This window comes from Indicator indicator, chromosome 14 (genome assembly GCF_027791375.1).
Source record: "Indicator indicator isolate 239-I01 chromosome 14, UM_Iind_1.1, whole genome shotgun sequence".
Classification (NCBI taxonomy): domain Eukaryota; kingdom Metazoa; phylum Chordata; class Aves; order Piciformes; family Indicatoridae; genus Indicator; species Indicator indicator.
In genome coordinates this window covers 5,346,326-5,360,083 of record NC_072023.1, presented here as the reverse complement: position 1 = coordinate 5,360,083, position 13,758 = coordinate 5,346,326, and positions in this window count along the sequence as shown.

Below are 13,758 nucleotides of genomic sequence, written 5' to 3'. Positions count from 1 at the left end.
ATGCATTTGGGTTAGAAGGGACCTTAAAGATCATCTAGATCCAACCTCTCTGCCATGGGCAGGGACACTTTCCACCAGACCAGGTTGCTCGAGGCATCATCCAGCATGGCCTTGAACAGCTTCAGGGAGGGGACATCCCTGATCTCCTTGGGCAACCTGTTCCACTGTCTTACCACCGTCACTGTAAAGAATCTCCTTCTAATATCCAGTCTAAATCTACCCTCTTCCAGCTTAAATCCATTCCCCCTTGTCCTGTCACTGCAAGTCCTTGTAAAAAGTCCCTCCCCAGCTTTCTTGTAGGCCACTTTCAGGTACTGAAAGGATGCTGTAAGGTCTCCCTGGAGCATTCTTTTCTCCAGGCTGAACAGCCCCAGCTTTCTCAGCCTATCCCTATAGGGAAGATACTCCAGCCTTCTGATCATCTTTGTGGCCCTCCTCTGGACCTGCTCCATTGAACCAGCAGTTCCATGTCCTTTCAAGGACAAAGCAATGTCTGCTGGCAGTGGACTTCCATTTAGCAAGACCTGTAGCCTCAGGAACATTTTCAGCCTCCATGAAATAGCTTCACCACCAAGATAAATTACTTCATTCTCTGCTGCTCTTTTTCACTCCTACGCTAACCCTCCCTGTGGGCCAGCACAAAAGAACTGAGCTGAATGCAGCACTGAGCTGAGTTTAAAAAAATACCTGGCAAAAACATGTAAGCAAATGTGTATGTATTTGCCAATGAGTTTTAAACCCAGATAGGTTTCCCAATTCTTATTCATGATGGCCAAATATTCTTAAACCCTTGTGCCAGCACAAGGGAAGGAGCTGTGTGGGATAGGGGAGGGAAAAGGACAGAATAAATTCCTTCAATGACAGTGCCATGGTATGATGGCTCAAGTTGATCATGTGAACAGCTCTGCCCAGGGAGAGGTGTGAAGAGTTGGCTATGTTAATATTGGAGAGCTTTGAGGAATTGGTCAGTAGCCCCTGCATCTCGTTCCTTCTTGTCTTGATCCCTGTGCTGTCTGTACTAACTCTCCAATTTCAGTAGACTTCCTCATTTGTACTGGGAGACCAGAACACCCTTTTGAGTGGGAAAGTGTGTGGGTTGAGGTTATGGTTTGCTTGGCTTAGCTTGAGATTTCCTTGGGTTTAGTGGCTGTGTACCAAGACACCAGTGAAACCATAACCCCAGCATTATCATGAACATTTTTGCTGGAGGATGGCTTGGTTTAACTTTCTCTCTTCTTTTTTTTTTTTTTAATTTTATTTTTAATTATAGATTAATACCAAGCTGCCTGTGTCCTTGTGATTCTAAATGTGTGAGCAATATAGCAACAAATGTGCATAGAGGTAGAGGGATGTATAGCTTTGTGCCACCATAGGTGTGTACACTCAGCCTATATTGGCACGTCTGCCTGGCACGCAGGAGAAACAGATTTTACTCCTAAATTAGAAATTAGGCAGCATGTAATTGTGGGCAAATCATGTCATAGCTCTGTGCTTCATCTCCCTGTCAGTACAAGGGGTGAGAAGGAGCTGCAGACACTGGATATGCACCATGTCGAGCAGATGGGAGCTCAGAAGCCAGGCACCATCCTGTGTTCAGCATATCCAGCATCCTGCTGGGGAACCACGTCACTGATCTGCTGGAAGAAAGGCAAGTTCTGACCCCTGTTGAAGCAGAACATCACTGAAAGCAAATCCCTACCACTATTTCATCTCTGACAAACTGATTCTCTGCAGTGAAGATCATCTCTTGGCAGATGGTGTCCCACCCCAGCCAGTTCTTATGTCTGTGACAGGAGGAGGCAAGGACAACAGCTAGAGTGTACTTGCTTTATTGCAAAGGAAATGGTAACATTTCTAATGTGTTCTTAGTTGGGAAATAATATTTTCTATGTAAAATATTATGGTGAAGTCTTAATTACTTTGACCTCTCTGACAGAATCAGAATCATAGAACGCTTTGGGTTGGAAGAGTCTTTTAATGGTCTAGTCCATGTCCCCTGCAGTGAGCAGGGGCATCTTCAACTGGATCAGATTGCTAGAACCACATCCAACCTGACCTTGAATGATTCCAGGGATGGGGCATCTACCACCTCTCTGGGCAACCTGGGCCAGTGTTTCACCACCCTCATTGTCAAAAATGTCTTCTTTCTATCCTGTCTAAATCTACCCTCTTTTATTTAAATCCATTACCCCCTGTCCCCCTTTGCAACAGGGCCTGCTAAAAAGATTGTCATCTTTCTTATAGGGCCCCTTTAAGTACTGAAAGGCTGCAATAAGGTCTTACTGGAGCCCTCTCCAGGCTGAGGAACCCAAACTTTTTCAGCCTGTCTTCAGAGCAGAGGTGTTCCATCCTTCTGATGGGCTCCATCCCTCTGATGGGCTCTTCTGGGCCCGCTCCAACAGATTCATATCCTTCTTGTGCTGAGGGCACTAAAGCAGAACACAGCACTGTAGATGGATTCTCAGCAGAGCAGAGTAGAGCAGCAGAATCACCTCCCTCAACCTGCTGGCCACACTCCTTTTGAAGCAACCCAGGAACAGTTGGCCTTCTGGGCTGCTAGTGCCCATTGTGGGCTCATGTCCAGCTTTTCATTCACCAGTACCCCTAAGTACCCCCTTCTCTGTAGGGCTGCTCTCAACCATATCCTTCCCCAGCCTGTATTGATACTGGGGGTTGCCCCAGCCTGTGTGAAGGACCTTGCACTTGGCCCTGTTGAACCTCATGAGGTTGATCACAGTCATACAATTAGTTGTGTCTAAACTTATTTCAAGCACATAGTCAAAAGCTGATGCAAATTTTTAAATGCATATCCTTCAGAGACACAGCTTTTACTCTCAACAGTCATACACCTTCTGTAGCACCTTACTGGACCTAAAAATTGTGAGAGGAAAAAAATAAAGCATGGCATTTATAGTTATTTATTTATTTGACTTTGGATTGCTGTCAGCATTTCTGGATTTGAATTTTTTTAGATTGGTGGTACATTGCTGCTGCATGCTGCTAAATGTCTTCTCCATCTTCTGCAGAAGAGGTGGCAGCATTTGAGGAAAAGAACTATTTTATGGTCTTTACAAGTGATTAATTCAGGAAATCCTCACCTGTTGGAATCAGTTATTTTCACCTACTCTTCATTTCCAAAGCTGTATAATTTGGAACTAACATTTCCCAGGCTGGAAGCTCTGAAGGTCAAAATAAAATGAGATTTTAGTCCAGGTAAGGAATCCATTTTTGTAATTGTTAAGAGGCTAAATAGAGTAGTGTTTTTTGATACTGCTTTTGTAAAGTGATTTGATTTGGAGCTACTGATTTGCATTTGCATGGAAATCAGCACATGATGTTACCAACTTAGATTTTTCTCTGATGAGTAATGGTGCTGAATCCTGTCACTGTCATGAGCTTTGCCTCCTCCTTTAGCCTTTTGCACTGTGCAGGAAGACTACAGGTGATATGCTGAGAAGACAACCTCATGGTGCAGCAAATTCCCATCAACAGCTGCGGCAAGGTTAAGTGTCCATTTTAAACTGCATGTCCCCCACATGGACGTCCCCAGATGGTGTCCCTCACTACTTTCTCCTCTAGAGATGAGAGGAGATAATCCCAGCCTGAGGCAGTCACAAGGTGATGAGCATGGGGAAAGGTGACAGGTCAGGGAGCTCAGAGAGGAGGCCTTTGCCTGCCATATGAGGGGAGCATTCTCTGCATCACAAGGTGCCACTCAGCTCCTTGGTAAACCCAGCACTGCCTCCTCTGCCTCCCAGTTAAGCAGGTTAAAGATGCAGCCAATGAAGCATGAATTCATTGCGCATGAATAAAACACAGGCACAAGGTGTCCCATGATTTCCTTTGAAAGGCAGCATCCTAAGGCTGATCTTGCTGTGCCTAGCACCCATGGTGCCCATCTTCTTCCTACTCAGTGCCAATCACATTCCCTGAAGCACTACAAAGAAGTGTACAGCTGATGAGGTGGGAAGGGAAGAAAGGGATGGCAGCTAAACACGGTGTCAGGCAAGGGAGCCAGTATTCAGTAAGGAGGAAGAAGGTTATTTGAGGTGCAACCACAGAGCCCCTGGTAAGGGTTTAGCTGGGTTTCCCACCTCCTGCTCCCATGAGAAACCCTTCAAACCACCCAGACACAGGACTTGAGGGCTCTCAGCTGGAAAAAGATCTGACCCCAGAAAACGTGACTGAGTGCTCCATCTCTCCAGCTCCTTCAGAAGAGATTTCCCTGAAAGATGGAGAGAAGATTGGAGACTTAATGTTTGTCTAAGAAGCTTTCAGGCCAGTTAATGTGCTAATCCCATAACCCCCATCTCCAGCCTGAAGGCGCACAAAGACTTCACATGTTGCTTCTGGATGACTCAACTTCCCTAGGGGAACAAGGGGAAAATAGCAAGACAGAGAAAGGAAAAGGATTTGTTTGCAGTTGTGAGAGTACAGGCAAAACAGAGCCAGTTTCCACCAGAGGCTAGCCTGAGGAAGGCTGGGGATGGAGAGAGCAGCACAGCAAAGGAGAGGGAGAGCTAAGGAGGAAGAAGGAGGAGAGTGGGAGGACATGGCTCAGTGATAGAAAAAAAGTCTCTGCCACTGGCAAGCAGGGGTTCCAGAGCCCATCATGGAGGAAAGCATCTTTTGCTCTCCATCCCTCGGTGGATGTTGTAACAGGAGCCAGCATCTTGATGGTGTCCTAGAGAAGTCACACACCAGAACTGGATTTGAAAGAGGACTGACTTATTTTAGGACCTCTCAGAAAGCAGGTGGTTATGTAAAGTCAAATCTCAGCAAGTGTAATCAAATCTCAGCCCTAAGCTGATCACCAGGCAGGGTGTTAGGAGGTATTTATCCAACACTCCTCCTTGCATTGTGACTTTCCTCCAAAACAGCCAGAGCTGAAGCTGGAAGGAGAGCTGTGCCATCGTCCCCTCCTCTGCTGGCCTTAGAAAATCTCCCTTGCCAACTGCTCCCTGCCTTGCCTGTGCTACACACTCTTCACCACAGAGACCTTGGGTTTATACTGGAATTCATGGCTTCATGTCAGGCTGTGTCCAGGCTCCGACTAGCTCTTAGATGCCTTATGTGCCTTGGTGTTTTAGCCTCAGCAGTGCTGCGGGTGTGCTGCTTGCAGCTATATAAGCTGCCTCTGAAGCCACGAGGCAGCAATTCCCGGCGTCTCTGTGGCAACATTTTCCCTTTATTGCACTTGTGCTGTTCCCATGTTGTTGCTCTCACAGCCCTGCCTCTGCAAAACCCCCACAGCCTTTTTGTGACAGGTTCTTGTGAAAAGCACTGATGTGAGAATTGCCTCTCCTCCCTCTCCTTCTTTATCTCTTCTTCTATAGACTTTCCCTACATGGAAGAGAAAAACAAACGTGGTGTGCTCAATGAAACAGCTAGCAGCTATTATTTAAATTCCCAATACATATTATCCAAGGGTATATATATTCACAGAAGCACAATGAGCAATGAAAGTGCAACATTTGCATGTGATGAGCATTCTCCTCCCAGAGCTAACAGAATCACAAGCAGGAATAACCAATAGAGAGTTCACGTGGGTCCTGATGAAAAGCATATAATGCTAAGGGAAAGCACAGCAAGCAATCATCCTCCTCATAATTTTCACTGTCATCACCTGCTGTGCTGGAGAGAGCCCTAAGAGGATGCTGTTCCTATGGGACCCCATCACTGCCCTTCCCAGCTGGCCACTGGGGAAAGTTTCCCCTTTTTAGCTTTCTCTGCTCTTCCTTCATTTTCTTTTATTTCCTTTCCTTTTTTTCTTCCTGGAAATAACTTTCACCATCGCACTGTAAATGTGCCATCAGCCCTGGACCCCACAAATAAGTCTTTGTGTATATGAAACTGTGAGAACATCCTTAGTGCAACATATGCATGCCCAGTATGAAATGATAGCTACCAAACAGTTCACTTAGTCTGTCATGTGTTTATGATGCTTGATTGGACCTGAAAAGTGGGCTGCTGTTCCAGGTTCTTGGCACAGAAATATCCTTAGAGGCCTCCTAGTAAGAGACTCTAATTCATATTATGAAGGTGTATGCTTCCAGTGCAAAGCAAGAGTGTAGAGGAGCTAAATTAAAAGAAAGGTTGGAAACTGCCAGTGAAAGATCATAAAAAACCCCAACATTAAAACATTAAACCCTGTGCATTTGCAAGATCCTGAGGAGGTACAGAAGGCTTAGTGCCCAGCAATACACCTGGGCAGTAAAGGGAGAAAATTTGAAAAAAAAAAAATAAAGCAAAATTATTTGTGTTTTCATCTCCAGGCTTTTCCTCTTCCACGGTTATCCACAGGGATCCCTCAGGGATCTGCTATCGCATGGCAGCTAGAGCATTTAGCATCCACGTGTCGGGGAGGTGAGCAGCCACCCAAGAGACAAGATAATGGAGCAGAGAGAGCTGCCTCCCCTGCCCATTAGTTGAATGTTCCCAAGGAGAGAGCGAGGTGCTCCCCAGAAGCAATCATTTCTGTTTGAAAGCCTCAGCTGCTACATGAAAAAAAAAAATCATAATAATGGTGGCAAAGAGCTGGAGTGAATGAGATTGCACAGCAGTGCTTTTATCTGGTAGGAGGAGGAAAGAAGAATATGTCTGTAGCATGGTGTGAAAGCCATAGCAAGAGATGTCCCCCCTTAAGAAGAAGAAAGAAAGATTTTACCAAAATGTTTTAGAAGAGCTTTTCTTTATTGGGCTGCTGGTTGCCAAGGAGAAAGAATTGATCTTTCAGGAAAAAAAAAAAAAAAAAGGATCTCTCAGGAAAGAAGACATCTGGAGCTGACTTGTGTACAGTTTCTTCTTCTTAGCCCAATGATATTGAATCATTTGCTTGACTGTTTTAAACCAGATAAAGCTCTGGAATTATCTATTCTCCATTTAAATAAAAATACCCTCTTACAATCTCTTCTTTTTCTGTGTGTGGATTTATGTTTGGTGTGGTTTGTTTTTTTTTAAAGAAGAATAATATTTAGTTGTCTGTTTAGTCCCATGTGTGATCACTTTCAGTGGATCATTTCATCACTGTTCACAGCTATATGCCACATAACTCATACAAAAAGAATCAGTTATGGAAAAAAGCAAAACCTAAGGAAAACCCTTGAGACAGCACAGTAAAACCCTTGAGACAGCACAGTAAAATCCTTGAGATAGCACAGTGCAAACTGTTATTCAGGTGTGTTTTTAAAAGGAACCACATGCTCTGCCTTCTGGCAGTAACACAGATGAGAAGATCAACTACCTGTGTTTGATTTAAAAAAAAAATGGAAAAAGGGGTAGATCATGGTTCCCTGTACTAATGTTGAGTTTATTCTGTAAATGGAATTCAGGAGACTTTCAAGATCCCATCCGGATGCATTCCTGTGCAACCTGTACTAGATTCTATGGTCCTGCTCTGGCAGAGGGGTTGGACTGGATGATCTTCAGAGGTCCCTTCCAACCCCTAACATCCTGTGATCCTGTGTGATCTTATAAAAGAAAAAAAACAAATATTTTCTGTGGACAGAATGAAAATAGGGAAGAGAGGAAGTGGGTTTTTTAACTGAACTCAGTCCCATTGCAGCAATACTAGCAGCCTGGATGGAGACATTAAAGTTGGTGCACAGAGAGGATGCTCACTAATGTTACTGCTTTCTCATGAGACAGCTCTGCAGTGAGCAGGGGGTTGTTTTTAACCAATGAATCACAAAGCAGCTATAAAGTACTGAGCTTTTTCTGCTGCATGGCCAAGCACATACAGTCCCCACAGCATCTGGCTGGCTGGCTGGGTGTCAATCTGCAGGTCTATGAACTTTCTGTCCATCAGCTTCCATATTTACAAATAGGCATGATAAAAATTTAGCTCTGTGTTTTGCAATCTGAAAAAAAAAAAAAAAAAAAAAAAAAAGAAAAGAGATGAGAAGTTCTGATGCCCCCAGCACAAGAAGGGCATCAAACTTCTGGAGCAGATCCAGAGGAGGGCCACAAAGATGCTGGAGCACCTCCCTTGTGGGGACAGGCTTCCAGAGTTGGGGCTGTTCAGCCTGGAGAGAGAAGGCTCCAGGGAGACCTTAGAGCATCCTTCCAGTACCTGAAGATGGCCTATAAGAAACTGAGAAGGGACTTTTTACAAGGCCTTGTAGTGACAGGATGAGGGGGAATGGATTTAAGATGGAAGAAGGTAGATTTAATTGTGGACAGAACGAAAATAGGGAAGAGAGGAGAGAGTCTGGAGAAGAGAAGGCTCCAAGGAGACCTTATTGTGGCCTTCCAGTACCTTAAGGGGGTCTACAAGAAAGCTAGTGAGGGACTTTTTAGGGTGTCAGGTAGTGATAGAACTAGGGGGAATGGAAAAAAAATAGAAATGGGTGGATTCAGATTGGATGTTAGGAAGAAGTTTTTCACCATGAGAGTGGTGAGACACTGGAACAGGTTGCCCAGCGAGGTGATGGAAGCCTCATCCCTGGAGGTTTTTAAGGCTGGATGTGGCTCTGAGGAACCTGATCTAGTGTGAGGTGACCCTGCCCATGGCAGGGAGCTTGGAACTAGATGATCCTTGAGGTCCCTTCCAACCCTAACAATTCTATGATTCCATGATTCTATTTATACTGGACATTAAGAAGAAATTCTTTACAGCAACGTGGTAAGACACTGGAATAGGCTGCCCAGGGAGGTTGTGGATATCCCCTTCCTGGAGGTTTTCAAGGCTAGGTTGGATGATGCCTTGAGCAGCCTGGTCCAGTGGTTAAGTGTCCCTGCCCATGGCAGAGGGGTTAAAACGAGATGATCTTGAAGGTCTCTTCCAACACAAACCATTCTGTGATTCATTCTGGTTTTCTTTTTATTTATGCCAATCAAGGAAAAGTTTGTGTAAGTTAATAAAATCATACCAGTGTAACAGTCTTGTGAGCATCAGATGGTATGACTTGGCTATCTGTTCCAAGAAAGGCCAGAACCTCTACTCAGAAGAAAATCTAACTCTCTGGCAACTAATGAAGTGTATGACAGGCTACATGGGGTTTTATATCATCTGCTATAAAAAGCTCCAGCATGTCCTAATGCAGTGGTGCCTGAAAGCCTGAGGCCTGTAATGATGTTCTGACATGCACAAATCAAGCAGCCTTAACTGAAGGAGAAAAGCAGAGGTTTCATTTTTCCTGAAGAAACTGTGACAGGGGCCATTTGGCTTCTGGATGTAGTCATGTCCCCAAGTGCTTCCTACTTTCTGAGATGCACAGGGCTGTTGCTCATAGTTCAACTCAACCTTATGGCTTGATTTATGTTTCTTCAAAGGACCCTTTTCTCCATGCTAACCATGGAAATCTCTCTCCAATGTCTTGGCACTAAAGAGACCTCATCTTCCTTAATCTCTGCCCCGCTGCTAAAGCAGCCTCCAGAGCACGAGTGAAAATGAGAATAGAGACCAGGCTTTTTTTGGTTGTTTTTTTTTAGTTTTTTTGCAAGCTGAGCTTGAAGACACTCAACTGTTTTCTCCAGCAGCAGCAGGCACAGATTCCCAAAGTCAGCACACCTGGTTTATTGCAGGCTGTTATAGATACTTAATCCTGACACCAGTATAGGGTTGCATGGTATCCTGAAGGAGGAGTGGTGAAACTCCACAAGAATGCCTTCTTCTCTGCATCTTTGATCAACTGATTTGCACATACTGGAACAGCTAAATATCAGTGCCAGGCAAAGCCCAGTCCTCTATATCTGCTTCTCTTTTTTTCACTAGCACAAATGACAGACAGCTTAGGAGCATGATGTGCATCAGGAAATGAGGGTTACAGTGTGTGAATCTTCTTTTGGAGGAACTTTGGTCTAGCACAAATAACTAGCACAATGACAGACAGCTTAGGAACATGATGGGCATCAGAAAACGAGAGTTACAGTGTGTGAATCTTCTTTTGGAGGAACTTTGGTCCACTGAGTTTCTCCCCAAAATTGCTGTTGACATGACAACCTCACTGACCTTCTACAAGACCAATAGACAATTTCATTTCAAATCCAGGTCCTGCCACTGTCATTCTCTCCCCAGGAATTCAGAGGTACTTGGTAGGCTGCCTGTCTGCAGGAGGGAAGCTGAAGCTAACTGCAGATCCCTGGGAAATTCCCTGCTCATTTCCAGTCAGGTTATGTCTGTGTGGCAAGTGATAAAGCCCTGTCAATAACACACAAAGTCTCCCAAGCATCTGGCACCAGCTTACAGAGCTATGTTTCAAAAGAGGTATTGTGGCCCACGACAGACACAACGCTCATCCGCTCCATCCCCAAGCCTGTGCCTCAGCTGGGATTTCCTCCCACAGTCCCATGAGCTCAGCCATTCCCTGGAAAAGTCACTCTCTTGTAAACTTGTGCTTTCTTTGTCATTCAAGTGAGCTATTTCTGGTGGAACTGCAGTTACCATGGCTACACCAGCTCATAAATAGGGTCAGAAACTTCGGAGATGTTTTTAAGTGATTCCTTGGAATGGGGAGTAATCCAGTCAGAGGTAACACAGTTCATAAGTTTTCCTTTGGGATCACAGGGACTGCACTCCTGGAGCCCATGGATTCTGCTGCAGTTCAGGTCTGGATCGGGAGGCAACCAATGTGGCCCAAAAGGCTGGGGCTGGCTTTCCTGGGACCAGGGGAGGAAGAACCTGGGCAAGAGCAGGGAGGAGCAAGGTGCTTGATGCCAGGGCAGAATTTGTCATCCATTTGGGGTGGCAGCCAAGCGCTGACACGAAGCTGGCACCTGTTGCTCTGCAAAGGAGCTGCCCGTATACATCTCTGCAAAGCAAATGCCACCTGCTTTGTGAGGGGAAGGAAGTGAAAGAAGGAGGAATGGCCTAATAATCATGAGAGATAAGAAAGAACATGATTGGGACCTTTAGGGACTTTCTGCCATGTTTATTCAGTAGCCAAGAAAATAGCTTCATGTGACACCACAGAATTTTTTTTTTCCCACTTGTCCACTTCTGTTGAAGAGAAATGAGACAGATTTCTTTGGGGAAACAAGAAAACAAAGAGGGTGTTTTGAAAAGAAACAGGCTGAAAATATTTAAATTGGTGAGGTTCAGAGAAGAGGAGTAAAGGGTTGTTGTAAAGCTGATTTCCCCAGCAACTCTACCTACAGAGAAAGGGAGGGGGGAGCCCCTGGAAACCTGTCTGCAGCAGATGGAGGCATGGGAATGAGCAGCAGGGATGGGAGTCTGCTGCTAGCAGGCTGCACTTCTTTATATCCACACTAGCAAGTCCCTGCCCACAGTAATCACTTCTGCTGTCAGGAGCTGCAGAGCTCAATCAATCTTCATTCATTTGTATACAAGCTGTAGCGGCAGGGAAGAGACGATGCCAACACGATGCTGCCCTTGTCCTCTTTCCTGCACCCAGAAATTATCACACAAGCCTCTGAAAGCTGTGTGATTGTCCTCAAAGAGATGGGAGTGCTAAGTGTGTTTGCTCCTTCTCTGCTAGATTGAAAGCTCCTCGGATGCATCTAGGATTTACTTCACAGCCTCTCTGTTCCCAGTCGAGGGCTAGGACCTTATTGATTTTTTTAAAAGTAAGCTAAGAGTCTCACTGGAGGATTTATCTCATCTGACTTGAGCCACCTGAAAGACCAGATGCCTCATCTGTGACACTGTTGTTCAGCACCAGAGCCATGCTGGACTGGTCCCTGCTGCCAGAGTCTGTCATGTCAGAGAAAGACTGTCCTTTCTTGTCACACACAGCCACATCACTAGCTGGCATGGCTGCTCCAAAACCTCTCCTCCAGCTTCACTCAAAGATCAGAGACTCACAGAATGGTTTAGGTTGGAAGGAACCTTAAAGATCATCCACTAGCCCAGGTTGCTCAAGGTCTCACCCAAACTAGCCTTGAACACCTCCAGGGAGGGAGCATCCACAGCCTCCCTGGGCAACCTGTTCCAGCGTCTCGCTGTAAAGAATTTCTTCCTAAAATCCAGTCTAAATCTAGTCTCTTTCTGCTTAAATCCATTGCCCCTCATCCTGTCACTCAAGCCCTTGTAAAAAGTCCCTCCCCAGGGTTTCTCATAGGCCCCTTCCAGGTACTAGAAGTCTGCTATAAGGTCTCCCCAGAGCCTCCTCTTCTCCAGGCTGAATAACCCCAAGATGAAGCCCATCCATCACTACACACCTTGATTTCCTTCTGCCCTTGTGCTGCTCTGATGTTCCTAGCACAGCTCCATTCTCTGGCACCATTTTTGGCCTTGCCAAACCTTATCTCATGTTGTATGGTGGATACTCAACAAGGGTAAGTGAGAAGTGCTTCACCAGAGCCAATGGAGCCCAGGGGATTGTTATGCCTCAAGCCAGACAGCTACAATCCATGAGTGATGTGCTGGTGCAGCTAAGGATGAGGATAAACTCTCCTCACCATCTAGCACCATCACCCTGCACCTTCTCTTTTCACCCCAAGACTCCGATTGCTTTTCCCACATCTCTGACACCAATATCCCAGGAAGTCACAACTGGCTCTTAAAACACATTGCAAATCCAAAGCACCTGATGAAACAGTACTATCATGCAGAGAGTTTTGTTGGGTTAGAGTCTGGGCTGACTCATCAGCTCTTCCCTTTCTCAGACAGCTTCTTTTAGCAGCAAAGCTAACAGTACTCCAATGTGACTTACCTGTTACTCTCAGCCCAGCACCTTGAGGTGACAGGTCACCCTGCTGGCTAGCCACCCATGTGCTACACAAAGGTTCCCCCCTTCTTCTCCTGCACTCTGTCTGCTGCATGCAGTTAGATATTCACTGAGTCCCTGTGCAGCATCTCAAAAGCATTCCCTGTGACTCCCTTGAGCAGATTCAGTCCTCTTGGCACCAGGCTGACAGTGTGCACCCCCTCTCTAAGGTGCATCCTGACCCCTGCAACACCACTGAGAAGTTTTCTGGAAGCCTCTCTATGCATTCACCAGCACAGGGGATAGACCTGGGCTGATTAGGACCCCTCCCTGCCCTTGCAGGTGTGGGGGTGTGTTCAGGAGCATCAAAGGGCAGGTGATTTCTTTATTCTTCTTTGTTTCTCCAGAGATCTCCTCCTAACAGTTCCTTGCAGGAAGGGGCACATTGGCCCTTGGGAGTGTGTGGAGGCTCTGCTGCCCCTCCAAACCTCACTGGAGCTGTGCTTCCAGAGTGACCGGATCACAGCCCTCCCCCCCAGCAGGCAGAGACCGCCCACGATTGGTGCCCTGATATCACCTGGTGGCAGGGTATATATGGAGGAGAAAAGACACCTCGGGACTCTTTCCACACAGGCTGGAGGATAGGAATTGAATGGTTTGCAAGAGGAGCCCTTGGCACTGTAAGTATTTCGCAGGACATCCAAGCACTAATGGGGGTGACAGGAGGATGAAAGAGGAACTGATTGCAAAACTTAGAGGAGGAAAAAACGTCCTGATAAAACCCCCTGGGGGGAAAAGATCTGGATGTTTGTGCTTGGAGAGCATGGACAGACCCAGTAGATAAGAGAGGGAGTTGTGCTTCTTGGGTGGTGGTTTTCTGGTTCCTCTGACTTCAGGACAAGAGCTGCAGCAGTGGTTTGTCTCAAAGCTCCTTGGCTCCGCGAGCGGCTCTGCCCTCCACAGGGTCTCTTGACTTCTCATGCCCCTCAGCTGGGGCTCCCTGGCACCCCTTTGGCTTGTGTCCTCAGCTGGCTAAGCCTGCATGTGAGCAGCACCAGGGGGACTCCTGAGGAGCAGTCAGAACAGGCAGCAGGTGTTTTCTGCCCTGGTGTCCAGTCATACGTGCAGGGGATGTTGGTGGGGACTTTAC